Source organism: Hyperolius riggenbachi, chromosome 2 (assembly GCF_040937935.1).
Source record: "Hyperolius riggenbachi isolate aHypRig1 chromosome 2, aHypRig1.pri, whole genome shotgun sequence".
Lineage (NCBI taxonomy): Eukaryota > Metazoa > Chordata > Amphibia > Anura > Hyperoliidae > Hyperolius > Hyperolius riggenbachi.
Genome location: NC_090647.1, coordinates 159,261,038 through 159,275,495, shown reverse-complemented (window position 1 = coordinate 159,275,495; position 14,458 = coordinate 159,261,038).

The window sequence follows — 14,458 nt, the reverse complement described above, 5'->3', positions numbered from 1 at the left end:
CACTCCAGTGAGTCTGAGGCCTTAGGTAGATTTCTCAAATTTCTTGAATTGATGATTTCACAAACTTTGACATATCCAAGATGATCATTGTAGGTAATTTTAATGTGCTGTATGGGCTGAGGGTATTCTGCAGTATTAAAATGGGTGGACTGAGCTGCTCACCAGGGAGGACATAGGGCCAGTACACACCAAGAGCTTTTTGGAGCGTTTTTAAAAACGTTAACACTTTGAAAAGCGCTTGGCTAATGTATTTCAATGGGATGGTGCACACCAGCGTGATTTGTTTCTTGCAAAAACGCAAACTCGGTTCCTGCAGCATTTTTGCTGATGTCTGAGGCGATTCAGCCTCAATGTTAAGTATAGGAAAGTGGAAAATCGCTCTGAAAAACACTAGATCAGAGCGATTTTCCAAGAGTTTTTGTTACAGAAGCTTTTCAGATACAGCTCTACTGTAACAAAAAATTAAAAAGGCTACACAAAAACACTAGCCATGCTTACAAAATTGCTCTAAACATGCCTAGAATCACCAAGAAAAACCTCCAAAAACCGCTAGTGGCTTTTGATGTGCACTGGCCCATACTGTGCATTTACACCTAGAGCTGCAAACTAGCAACTTAACTACTAGCCGACCGTGTCACGCCGATGGTCGTGGCCACGACAGCAGCCCAAGGACTGCCTAACGCCAATTGGCGTAAAGTCCTGGGGCTGTTTTGCAGGAGCGCCGCTTGGTAGACTGTGTGTCTAATTACCCGTGTACAGCGCTGCGATCTACAGCAGCGCTGTACTGGGGATAGCCATGTTTCACGGCTGTCCCCTCCATCGGCTCAGAGGTGATCCGCTGACAGACGATCACAGTGATAGTCTGGCGGAGGGAGGGAGTGTGGGAAAATTTTAAATAAAATGCACATTTAAAAAAAATAAAAAATTAAAAAAATAAACGTCTGGGGGGCAATCAGACCCCCCCAACAGAAAGCTCTGTTGGGTGGGGAGAAAAAGGGGGGCTGAAGGGAATCACTCGTGTGCTGTGTTGTGCAGCCCTGCAGCTTGACCTCAAAGCTGGGGGTTTAACACTGTGGTCCTCAAGTGGTTAAAGGACAACTATTGTGAAAAACTGTAAAAATGCAAACATAAAAATGTTCATTTGTCCCACAGTAAAATGCACTACAACTTACGTTCTCCCTATAGTGACACTTACAATAGGTAGTATAAAGCTGACGGTTTTGACAATTTTTGGACTAGCTTAACTCCTTATTCACAGTATTACCCTTATTGTTTACAAAAGCACTTCCTGGAAAGGATCTTTGCTGCAGCTGTTTCAGATAAATTCCCATTGGAAAAGTCAGTCACATGACTCTGAGAACTGTGCACTGCCACCAGAGTAGGAGTTCCTTCCCCTGAACAGTGCCATCACTTGACAGCCCCCCCCCCCACACACACATACTTCTATTTCTGTCTCTAGAGCACACATGAAGTGGGTGCCGTTGCCTTTCTTTCCCAAGGAAAAGACTGACTAGTGCTCCCCTCCCATGCCCTTCTCTGACTACCTCGTGGGTGATGAGTGGACTGGTCAAGCCAAGCATCATCTGACATTAGCACAAGGCTGCATTGCAAACTCGCCCAGGTACTAGAAAAAAAATAATGCAAAATATACAGTGGTTTGCTAAAGTTATCCAGCCCCCTTGAAGTTTTCCACATTTTGTCATATTACTGCCACAAACATGAATCAATTTTATTGGAATTCCATCTCCATGTGAAAGACCAATACAAAGTGGTGTACATGTGAGAGATGGAACGAAAATCATAATGGATTCCAAACCTTTAAAAAAAAAAAAAATGCAAAATGTGGTGTTGCGTAATTATTCAGCCCGCTACTTTTCAGAACCACCTTTTGCTGCAATTACAGCTGCCAGTCTTTTAGGGTATGTCTCTACCAGCTTTGCACATCTAGAGACTGAAATCCTTGCCCATTCTTCTTTGCAAAACAGCTCCAGCTCAGTCAGATTAGATAGACAGCGTTTGTGAACAGCAGTTTTCAGATCAGCAGGATTTAGATCTGGACTTTGACTGGGCCATTCTAACACATGGATGTTTTGTTTTAAGCCATTCCATTGTTGCCCTGGCTTTCTGTTTAGGGTCGTTGTCCTGCTGGAAGGTGAACCTCCGCCCCAGTCTCAAGTCTTTTGCAGACTCCAAGAGGTTTTCTACCAAGATTGCCCTGTATTTGGCTTCATCCATCTTCCCATCAACTCTGACCAGCTTCCCTGTTGAAGAGACGCACTCCCAGAGCATGATGCTGCCACCACCATATTTGATCCATTTTGGTCTCATCTGACCAGAGCACCTTCTTCCACATGTTTGCTGTGTCCCCCACATGGCTTGTGGCAAACTGCAAACGGGACTTCTTATGCTTTTCTGTTAATGGCTTTCTTTTTGCCACTCTTCCATAAAGGTCAACTTTGTGCAGTGCACGACTAATGGTTGTCCTATGGACAGATTCCCCACCTAAGCTGTAGATCTCTGCAGCACGTCCAGAGTCACCATGGGCCTCTTGACTGCATTTCTGATCAGCGCTCTCCTTGTTGGGCCTGTGAGTTTAGGTGGACGGCTTTGTCTTGGTAGGTTTACAGTTGTGCCATACTCCTTCCATTTCTGAATGATCGCTTGAACAGTGCTCCGTGGGATGTTCAAGGCTTTGGAAATCTTTTTGTAGCCAAAGCCTGCTTTACATTTCTCAATAACTTTATCCCTGACCTGTCTGGTGTGTCCTTTGGACTTCATGGTGTTGTTGCTCCCAACATTCTCTTAGGGCTGGTGCACACCAAGCGTTTTCAAAACCGCTGCCGCCTGTGAAAACGCTTGGCTAATGTATCTCAATGGGCTGGTGCACACCAGCGGTTTGAGGTTTTTAGCAAGCCGCAAACGTGGCTCCTGCAGCATTTTTGCGGTTTGCAGATGCGTTTCTGCCTCAATGTAGAGTATAGGAAAAGCTCAAACCGCTCTGAAAAACGCTAGTTTAGAGAGGTTTTCCAGGCGTTTTTGTTACAGAAGCTGTTCAGTAACAGCTTTACTGTAACAATATTTGAAGTCTGCTACACAAAAACGTTCCAAAAAAACGCTAGGCATGTTTAGAAAATCTCTCTAAACATGCCTAGAATTTCTCTGAAAATCTGCCTCAAAACCCTCTAGCGGTTTGCGTATCTGCTAGAGGTTTTGGTGTGCACTGGGCCTTAGACAACCTCTGAGGCCATCACAGAGCAGCTGTGTTTGTACTGACATTAGATTACACACAGGTGCACTCTATTTAGTCATTAGCACTCATCAGGCAATGTCTATGGGCAACTGACTGCATTTCAGACCAAAAGGGGCTGAATAATTACACACACCTCACTTTGCAGTTATTTTTTTTTTTAAATGTTTGGAATCATGTAAGATTTACGTTCCACTTCTCACGTGTACACCACTTTGTATTGGTCTTTCACGTGGAATTCCAATAAAATTGATTCATGTTTGTGGCAGTAATATGACAAAATGTGGAAACCGTCAAGGGGGCTGAATACTTTTGCAAACCACTGTATATGTAAAACTGACTCAATTTTTCTGCATTGCAGATTATGTATGCATTAAAAAACATGTTTGACCTACGAAATATGCTTAAAGGGAACCTAAACAGAGGGATATGGATGTTTCCTTTTAAACAATACCAGTTGCCTGGCAGTCCTGCTGATCTCTTTGGCTGCAGTAGTGACTGAATCACAGACCTGAACCAAGCATGCAGCTAATCCAGTCTGACTTCAGTCAGAGCACCTGACCTTCATGCTTGTTGAGGGGCTGTGACTGAAAACATTAGAGACACGGGATCAGCATGAGAGTCAGGCAACTGGTATTATTTTAAAAGGAAAAAAAAATCCACATCCTTCTCAGTTTAGGTTCCCTTTAAAGAGACTCTGTAACAACATTTTCAGCCTTATTTTTTCTATCCTATAAGTTCCTATACCTGTTCTAATGTGGTCTGTCTTACTTCAGCCTTTCCTAGTTGCACAGTGGCTGTATTATCTCTGTTATATGATCTAATTTTCTTCCCTCTGACAGCTTTGTCTGGCTCAGGAACTCAGGCAGGAATGTGCTGCTCTGTTTGTAATAGGATAAAAGCTATACACACCCTCTCCATGCCCCCTGCAGGCTCTGTGTGAGTCACAGACTGAGCTCCTCTCAGCCGATCACATGCCATGTCTTTTGTTTGTAAACACTGCCTAAAACTGGCAATTACAAGTCAGGAACGCAGCAGGAAGTGGCAGAAACAGCACAGAGGGGCCCAGGAGAACATAATGAATAGAATGTTATTCTTTTTATTGTAAGAATTTTAGAGTACAGGTTCTCTTTAAGAGTTCAGTATATCCTGGATAACAATAGGCTGGCTATAGCATTTGGCATAATAACCCCCATGACTCACTAAGGCCTGAATTCACCACCTGCCAGCTGCTTACGTTCCATCAGCCAGGTGCTTCCTAGTTCTTGCCACAGGTACCCCCCAGCCTTGTGGCCAAATGAGCAGTTCAGCAGTCCATGGAAAAGAGGCCTAACAATCAGCCTCCCAACACCAGAATTACAAAGGATTCAACAATACTACCAATTAACTAAAAAAGGCGCAGACTAGAAATATGTGGCATAGTTCAAGCTCTTGAAGAACATCCTTATTAAGGCCGACTCTCAGACAATCAAATGCTAAATAAGAAAAAATAGATGTTATCTCACTTAATGTAGAAACTCAGAATAAGTACAGAACTTCTGAACTGCTTTGCAGGGAGGATTGTTTGCCTCACCCGCTATGTGTGCTCCACTCACACAAATGATAAGCTGACTAAGCAGCCTGCAGGGTTTTTATCATTTAAAAGTAAATCCAGGCTGTCTATACACAACTGTAATCACACAGCTACATCCCCCCCCCCCCAGTTATGAGCCACAGTGCAACTGTAAACTAGCCACCGAACAGCAGACACTAAGGCCTTGATTCATCAATACTTATAGAATCAATTACAGACAGCTCAGTAAAATATCGAACTCAATAAGTTGATTTCAGGATTCATCAGTTATCTACAGCCGTTAGCGAGCATTCGGTAATCATTCGGTAATGATGCGATATAACGGAAGTGCAATTCATGAAAATGAAAGTGGGCGTGGTTTAGCGTTAAATTTAGGATTAGTTATCTCCTTCACTGCTCTGTCTTTATTCCTGTCAGATCATTGCTGACAGAGAAGATGGAGCCATTTGAAGTGGTTATGTATCAGCTGAGAGTGATTCAAAGGCACAGAAGAGCAAAATATAAGGTCTAGAACCATATCAATTTGCAAGAGAATGGATTTATTTGCTATACCAGGACATCTGCATTTCTCTTGAATCATCTTGTAAGAGAACACAGGCAGTGCCAGGGTTAACGTTTTTCAGAAAAGGCTCCTATCAAGCCGTAGCTGGCAAAATTGTGGGATTGTCCCAAGCCACTTCCAGAATCCTGGTCCAGGTGTTAAGCACTATTCGGAATGTTGCTACATGGTGTTCAAAAGATTGCCTTTTTACCCACAATTCCACAGGAATCTTATGGCCTTGTGTTAAATTACCGCTATAAAATGGAAATATCGACACGTTACCGAATGGTTACTGCATTGTTATCGATTTCACACTGAATGCAGAAAAACCTTGATGAATACAACTAGAAATCAGAAAACTTCAAATTCGGTAATTTAACGATCTGGAAAAAGTTATCGCAAAGACACTGATGAATCGATACCTAAAGCCAGACCAGGATCACTCCAGATCTCCAGTGTCCCCTAACCTGAAGAGCCTTGGTCAGTCAGTTAGGCAGTCGCTGTATCCTTATATCTCGGCAAAGGTTTGTTGGAATGTGGATCATAGACATCACATTAAAGCGGTCTAACACCCAGCATTTCAACTTTGCTTTAAAAGATTGCTTACAGCTTAGAAACTATTATGCCAGATTTTTGTTTTAGCAGAAATTCACTGAATGGGTTAAAACATGACATTTTAGTGTTGCATTTAGCTAGAAATCCTCGTCTGCTGAGGTTTAGATACAAATGTATCTTTGTTTGGAATGCAAATAGACCTCTGAAAAGCCTGTCTGGGAAGCCCTTTGGCCTAGTGCACACCGGAGCGTTTCCGCTGCGGTTTGCGATCTGCTTGCGGGTGCGGATCCGCTAGGGTAATGTATTTCAATGGGCTGGTGCACACCAGAGCGGGAGGAGTTTTGCAGAAACGCATACTCCCGGGCTGCTGCAGATTTTGGATTGCGGATGCGTTTCTGCCTCAATGTTAAGTATAGGAAAAACGCAAACCGCTCTGAAAAACGGCACTTCAGAGCGGTTTGCCAGGCGTTTTTTGTTACAGTAGCTGTTCAGTAACAGCTTTACTGTAACAATACATGAAATCTACTACACCAAAACCGCTACACAAAACCGCAAAACGCTAGCTGAAACGCTGCAGAAAAATAAGAAAAAGCGTTTTAAAATCTGCTAGCATTTTGCGGATCTGCTAGCGGTTTTTGGTGTGCACCAGGCCTTTGTGCTCTCTGAGAGGTGTTTCTTTAGTTACATTGTAAATAGATACATTTGTATCTAAACCTCAGCACCATGCGGATTTCCAGCTAAATGCAACACTAAAATGTCATGTTTAACCCATTCAGTGAATTTCTGCTTTAAAAAAAATCTGGCATAATAATTTCTAAGCTGTAAGCAATCTTTTAAAGGAAAGTTGAAATGCTGGGTGTTAGACCACTTTAATGTGCTTCATTTCTGAGTTTGATAGATTTCTACATACAGGTGTACTTTATCATTGGTCATGAAAGCAGTCTTGCTTGGGGCGAGTGACATGTCTGGTAGAGTTTATACTTGGAATGTGTGTAATGTTGTTACAGGCCAGTCCCTCAGTGAGTGTTATAATGTGAAATAGTTTCTGTAGCTATATAGAATGCCTCTTGTGCTGTTATTTCTGAGCATCAGAGAGTTCATTTAGCTGCTGTATACTGTTACAGAACGATTGCAGTGAAGTAGTGAACACACAGGACTTGTCTTCTCTCCCCCACACATATAGGACTGCAGCAGTGTTGAGTGTTTTTCTGGACAGAAGATAATTATATATGCAACATGATCTACCCACATTGAATGATGGCAATTTGCATAGCACAGTCCACACAGGGACTCTATTTATAAAGAAAACAAATTGGCTACCCTCATTTCTTCAATATAACAGCACTTTTCAGATCACCACATTTATAAGTGGTCATTGACTTGTATAATTGCTACTTATATCAGATTGTCACATTTCCAATTGGGACCCTTTTTACACTGATAGTTATGTTGGGATAATTTGCCTTTAAAGTGAAACTGTCAGGCATAAAATCAATTCTTTATTTTTATCTGGTAAACTAGTAATAAGGATGCTATCCAGGCAATGCAAAAGTTAAAATAACTATTACTTTTCTTGTTGATAAATTATCATTCCCCAGTTTACCTGACTTATTTGGTACACAAAAAGGAAGTTGCAGGGCATGCTGTGTTGTGCTTTTTTTTTTCCTCTACTTCCCCTCAGACTTAACTAATACCTGTTTTCCCCTCCCACACCTCTGTTCCTATCTGATTGGCCAATATTTCTCATGCTGAGACAATGCATTTTCTATAGCGAAGGGTGGGCAAATCAGGCAGAGGAGACTAAGGGAGGAAATTACATCAGGATTGGCTTTAAAATAGCCACAGTTAAAATTGGAAACGCTAAGGAGTATTTTCTCTTTTTACTGTAGAAAAATTACTAAAATCAAAACATGAACCATGCAATACATGTTATATAACGTAAGTAGACCAAGTATTTATCGACTATGGTTTTTTTTTTCTGAGATAGTATGGCTGACAGCTCCTTTTTAAGACACACCATGCCTTACTGCTGCAGTGCAGGCATTCAGTACAAGGAAAGTATACCTCACTGCTACTATAAATGCATGCATTGCTCTGTTAACCACTTGAGGCTCCCCCCCCCCCCCAGGAGGAGATGGACTAATCCAAAACCTATAATTTCTATGAGATTTCTACTACCTACTGTGACAGCTGCATAAGAAAAGATTATATGGTTCATTTTACTCTGGAAGAAACATGCTTCTCATTTGTATGCATTTACATGTATTTTACATTTTCCTTTAGGCTACTTACACACCAGGACGTTGCGTTTAGGGGACGTTAAATGGCACATAACGTGCCCGTAACGCAACGCCTGGTGATGTTGGAACAGGACGCTACTAAGAGCCGCGTTACAAGCAGCTCTTGGTGCGCCTGCTCTGTCGGATGCGCTGCGAAGACCACATGAGCGGAGCTCTCCGCATCACGTGGTCCCGCCAGCCAATCAGGGGCCGCTCGAAAGAGTAAACACTGCAAGTGCAGTGAATGCCAAGTAGCCATGTGCCTGGATACGTAGCAGCCTCTCCCCGCCCCTAAAATAAAAACCACCCGTACTGAGCATGTGCAAACAGTCTAACGCGGCTTAGCCGCGTATAAAGTACTGCATGCAGTACCTGTGTAACGCGACAAGGGCACTGTGAACAGCCCATTTGATTTTTCATTGCTGTGCGGTGGGGGTGCGTTACAGGCTGCTCTAACGTGCGCCTGTAACATCCTGCTGTGAAAGCAGCCTTAACCTCCTTAGCGGTAATCCCGAGTCAGGCTCAGGATGGAAAGCCGCAGAACAGGGTGGTAATCTGAGGGATTTTCATGTAGGAGCTGCAGCAGACCTCAGAGGTACATTTTTCTTGTTTTGTCCAAAAGCTTGTAAAAAAAAAAAAAAAAAAAAAAAAAAAAAAAAAAAAAAAATTGTACGGCTTTTAGACCTTAAGTCTGTAAATCATAACTCCAGGGAGGTTTAGAGGAAGTGCTACAGCCCTCTGTAAATCTACAAACAAAGCAGGAAGCTGGCACATCCAATAATGTATCTTTATTTTGTGGTGTATCAAAATGCCCCAAACCAATAAAGATACATATTGGATGCACCCGCCTCTTGCTTTGTGTGGAAATAAACCTGAGATAAACCTCCCTGGTGTTCAATTTCCCCAGCATTTATGTACAAAAAGTGATCTAATTCCATTTTCATAACTTTTTCCTGTAACTTGCCAAAATGTGTCACGCAAGGGTGTAGTATACAGTGCAGGATAGTATTGACATGTATGCACGTCAATACTGTTCACAGCATGTTTTTTCATTGACGTGTATAACCGCCAGTACCGCTAGGGAGGTTTAAAAAAAAAAATCATACCTGGGGCTTCCTCCAACCCTCTACAGGCTGATCAGCCCCTCGCTGCCTGGATCTTACGCTAGGCAGCCTGCTAATTCTGCCAGTCAGAGCCTACTGCACATGCACAGCTGTCACCGGGAGAGTTCTGCACCTGCATAAGAATTTCCGTGATGGGAGCGTACGCAGGCAGACTGCACCTGTGCCGATTGACAGAATTACCAGGCCGCCTAGTGGAGGATCCAAGTGGTGTGGGAACTGACGGGGAGGGATCGATCAGCCTGAATGGGACTGGAGGAAGCCCCATGTATGTATAATTTTTTTTTATTGTAAATGCCTCAGGTATACTTTAAAGGAAACTAAAGCTGGATTAAATTAAACATTTTATACATACCTGTGGCTTCCTCTAGCCCCATGCACAGAGATCGCTCCCACATTGCAGTCCTCAGTCTTCTCCCTCTGGTACCGGGTCCCGTCACTTCAGCCAGTCGCAGTCAAGCTGCCCAAGTGTGCCCTCTATGCATATCTCCAGTGGCTGCTGGAGAGATACACAAAGAGCGCACTTCTCTTACGTCAGACTGGCCAAAGTTATGGGGCCCGGTACCAAAGAGGGAGAATACTGAGGACGGCAGTGTGGGAGCAATCCGTGCGAATCAGGCTCGGCTGATTAGCCATTCCATCACATGGCTAATTGGCCAATGTGAACAGTACCGTTACAATAAAATTATAAATATCTGACAATGCACCGCAACACCCTCTATGCGAACATAGCCTGACCGTTAAAGAGGCACTGTCAGCCATAAGCAAGCAAAATTCAGTCAACTCAGGAAGGCACTACGTTTGGTGAACTAGGATAATGTACTACAAGGGAAGGACACTGAAGGGAAATAACTTAAACTTATTCTCAATCAATATTGTAGTAAATATATCCCATATGGAAACAAAACATCTAGGAATAGATCGGGGGGGGGGGGGAGGGGGGGTTAGGCAAGAGGACAGACCCACGTCCCAACTGCAAACGCCCCACGGACCAGCAGTGGGCGCCGGACCGGTGGTTGGGGACCCCCCACTATACATGACTTCATAGTAGAAAATAATCTCATTTCTCAGCATGGGTTTACTAAAGCACCAGCATGGGTTTACTAAAGACAGGTCCTGCTGGACTAACATGCTCAGCTTTTATGAGGTATTGAATGCTAATGTGGATATTGGGAATGGTGTAGATGTGATATACTTGGACTTTGCTAAGGCCTTTGACACTGTTCCCCACAAAAGTCTGGTGCAAAAGCTGAGGATGCAAGGACTGGGGAAAAGTCTGTGTGTATGGATAGGGAACTGGCTAATGCAGTGTTCCCCAACCCTGTCCTCAATGCCCACCAACAGTGCAAGTTTTGTAGAAATCCACACAGGTAGTTAATCAGCTCAAATGAGACTAATTGTCCCACCTGTGCATGTTTGTGGTTTTCTGCAAAACATGCACTGTTGGTAGGCCTTGAGGACAGGGTTGGGGAGCTCTGCGCTAATGGACAGAAACCAGAGTTGTGGTCAATGGAGCATACTCAAAATAGGTGACTGTTAGCAGTGGGGTCCCTCAGGGGTCTGTACTGAGTCCTGTGCTCTTTACATTTATGAATGACCTAGTAGATGTAGTAGAAAGCAAGGTGGCCATTTTTGCAGATGATACAAAATTGTGCAGAATCAACTCACAGGATCTGGATAGGATGGCAATATGGGCACATAAATAGAGGAAATCCAATGTTGAAAAAAATGTAAAGTTATGCATTTTGGTCATACCAATGGTCTAGCACCATACAAAATAAATGGAATACAGTTGGGGATATCAAACATTAAGGACTTAGGAGTACTCAGACAAGTTAAATCATATTCAATGCCAAGCTGCTGCAGCTAAAGCTAACAACATTTTGGGATGCATTAAGAGGGAAATAAAAACTCAAGATGCCAGCATAATATTGCCCGTTTAGCTCTAGCAAGACCACATCTGGAATATGGAATGGAGTTCTAGGCACCACAGGAAAGATATTGCAGTTTTAGAGCAGGTGCAGAGACTAGCAACAAAATTGATACGAGGGATGGAAGGTCTCGCCAAGAAAGGTTAGATAAACTGGGTTTATTTAGTCTAGAGAAGAAGGAAAAAAAAAAAAAAAAAAAAAAAAAAAAAAAAAAAAAAAAAAGCCGCCTTAGAGAGGATCTAATTAACATGTATAAATACATCAGAGGCAATATAAAAGCTTGGCACATGAGCAGTTTGTCCCTTGGCCTTCTCAAAGGACATGATCTGCACATGGAGGAAAAACCATTTTAGCCATTTAGGAAAGTGTTCTTTACAGTAAGTGATTAAGATATGGAATGCATTGCAACAGGAAGTATTTATGGCAAATTCTATACCTGCATTTAAAGGTGGCTTAGATGCTTTCCTTGTGTTGAAAGACATCCATGGCTACAATTACTAAGTAATGCCCAGTGATGTTGATCCAGGGATTTTATCCTATTGACATCTGGGAGTCAGGAAGGAATTATTTCCCTTTTGGGGCCAATTGGACCATGCCTTGTAAGGGTTTTTTCACCTTCCTCTGGATTAACAGGGATATGTGAGGGAGCAGGCTGGTTTACTTTGTTCTCTGGTTAAACTCAATGGAAGCAAGTGTTTTTTCAACCCAAATAACTATGAATTTATTTTCGGATCCTCACAAACTGTACATAAGTACAGTAGATAATATATTGCATTGTCCACATTTTGATTTTAGTGTTTTTCTTAGGATTTTCTATTTTGATCTTGAAGCCAATCCTGACATTCTCCCTTGACCCCGTCTACACAGGGAAATGTGGAAGCGATCCGGCGGCTCGATTAGCCGCCAGATCACCTCTTCCGCATCCCTGCGCGTACCCACCGCGTCCCCGCTCGCCGGATTAGATTCCCTGCCGGTGCCGCTCAATTCCCTGCCATTGTCCCCTCACGGAGAACGAGCAGGGAATCGGCGGTAGCAAGATCCGACCTATCGGATCCAATCGAGCCGCATCAGCGGCTCGATTGATAAGCCACTTCACCGCCTCATCTACCCATGTGGATGAGCCTTTACTCTGTATGCTTTGCCCACCCTCCCAGTCTTTAGACACTCCCACCCAGCGCTGCATTAGAAAGTGCATTATCCCTCTGCGGCTCTACAGCTTCTCAGCCTGAAAAATATTGGCCAGAGAGAAACTGGTGTGGGAAGGGGAAAGAGGCTTCGGTCAATCAGGCTGCATTAGTTAGGGTTTGTTTCCACTGTGCTCGGAATGAGTCTTGCAAAATGCAATGGCAGCACGTCTGACATGTCGCGCAGCCGAATCCCTCTAGCTGCGCTATGCATGGCTATGGGATTCGGACAGGTGACGCGATGATTATGCTGCAGGCCGTTGGATTTTTCCCTGGCCACGAATTCGGATGCTCTGCATTTTCTTTAAGCTGCCAAATTCCATCTGAATTTTGTGGCCAGGGAATCGGCCATTTGCACACAAATTGAAACCTAGCCTTAGAGAACCCAGCATGCCCTGCAACTTCTTGTGTAACAGATGTACCAATTAAGAGCCAGGAAAAGTGGGGAATGATCTTTATAGATTAGAAAAGTAAGTGAGGATTTTTTTACCTTTTGGATTGCCTGGTTAGCATCCTTATTACTGGTTTACCACACAGCATTACATTAGCAAGCATTTTCAAATTCACAAGCACTTAGAAAAGTGGAGCTAATGGGTCCCAGGCTTATTCCCAATGAGTCTTGGTAGACAGATTCAAACAAACTGAATTATGCAGCATGAAAATTAGCACAAATCCAAAAATGTCAGAAATTAGAGCGCAGAGTGAAGCCGAAGACGGTCACACCAAAAATCTACAAACTGGCGGTTTTTGAAGCTATTTCTCAGGCATGTTTAGAGTAATTTTCTAAACATACGTAGCGTTTTTTGGGAGCTTTTTGTGGCAGATTAGCTTCTGTAACAAAAACGCTTGAAAAACCTCCCTGACCTAGCGTTTCAGCAGTTTTCCACTTATACTTCCCATTAAGGCAGAAACGCCTCAGAAAGCTAAAAAATGCTGCAGGACCAGAGTTTGCGTTTGGGGGAGAAACAAAAAAAAAAAAAAAAAAAAAAAAAAAAAAAAAAAAAAAAAAAAAAAAAAGCTGACTCTGGTGTTCACCAGCCCATTGACTAACAGCTAAGCGGTTTTCCAACCTGAAAGTTTTAAAACCCGCTCTTGGTGTGCACCAGCCCTTACCTTGCTTAAGCCCCAGCGGCATTAATTACTACTGCCCCCTCAAGGCCACCATGGACTCGGGGAAAAGATTCAATTCGGCTGCCACATTGAACTGTTTGCCTTTTCCCCTCCCTCATAATTTGGGCTGAGTCTTTTGCTGGCACCCAAATTGCCCTCTGAGTGCCTCTATAGCTGTAATTCACATTACAGCCTATGGCAGCACTAAGTGTCTGGCACCTTTTTGGCTGCCTCGGTAAATTACCATATGAAATAAAACCAAGGCGGAGTGCAATTGGAGCACTTTCAAGATGCGAACAGTTCCGAGTTGATGCTACATTTTTCCATCTCATTGAACATCCTTGATTCTAAAGTCCCTAAATAATTAAATGTCAAAATTAACAGCACTATCAAGGGGCTGTTAAACGTCAACAGTAGACATACCCCAGAGCTGTCACTGAACCCCTCCCAGAGCAAACAATGGAGGTAGCTGGATCAAAAAGTTGGGGCATAGTCCACTTTAGTCTATAGGGAGAGAGTTTAGAGTGCTTGAGAAAGACCTCTGGTCAAAACGGTGTGCTCTGCACTGTGGCCCTTGCAATAAAATTGGCCAGCCGGCCTTAAATCCAGGTAGAGACCCAGCATCTTTGTTCTATGTGTGGAAGTAACCCTATGGTGGATGAGGGGCTTTGCTGGTTGACTCCCTGGTGCTGTTAAATATTGGGTTGCAGCGTTGGGATATCTGTATTGCTTTGGGAATTAGAGAAAGGCATAACTCCACATACATACAATGTGCATTTCTATGCTTTCTTTCAGTCCCGAGTTCAGGGCCATGTTAAGGGTTTTGCTCATTAAGTCAAATGATAAAACACGAGGTAACAATTCTACTTTCCACTCAACAGGACTGCTTTTGGAATTGAACTTCAATTTTTAATATA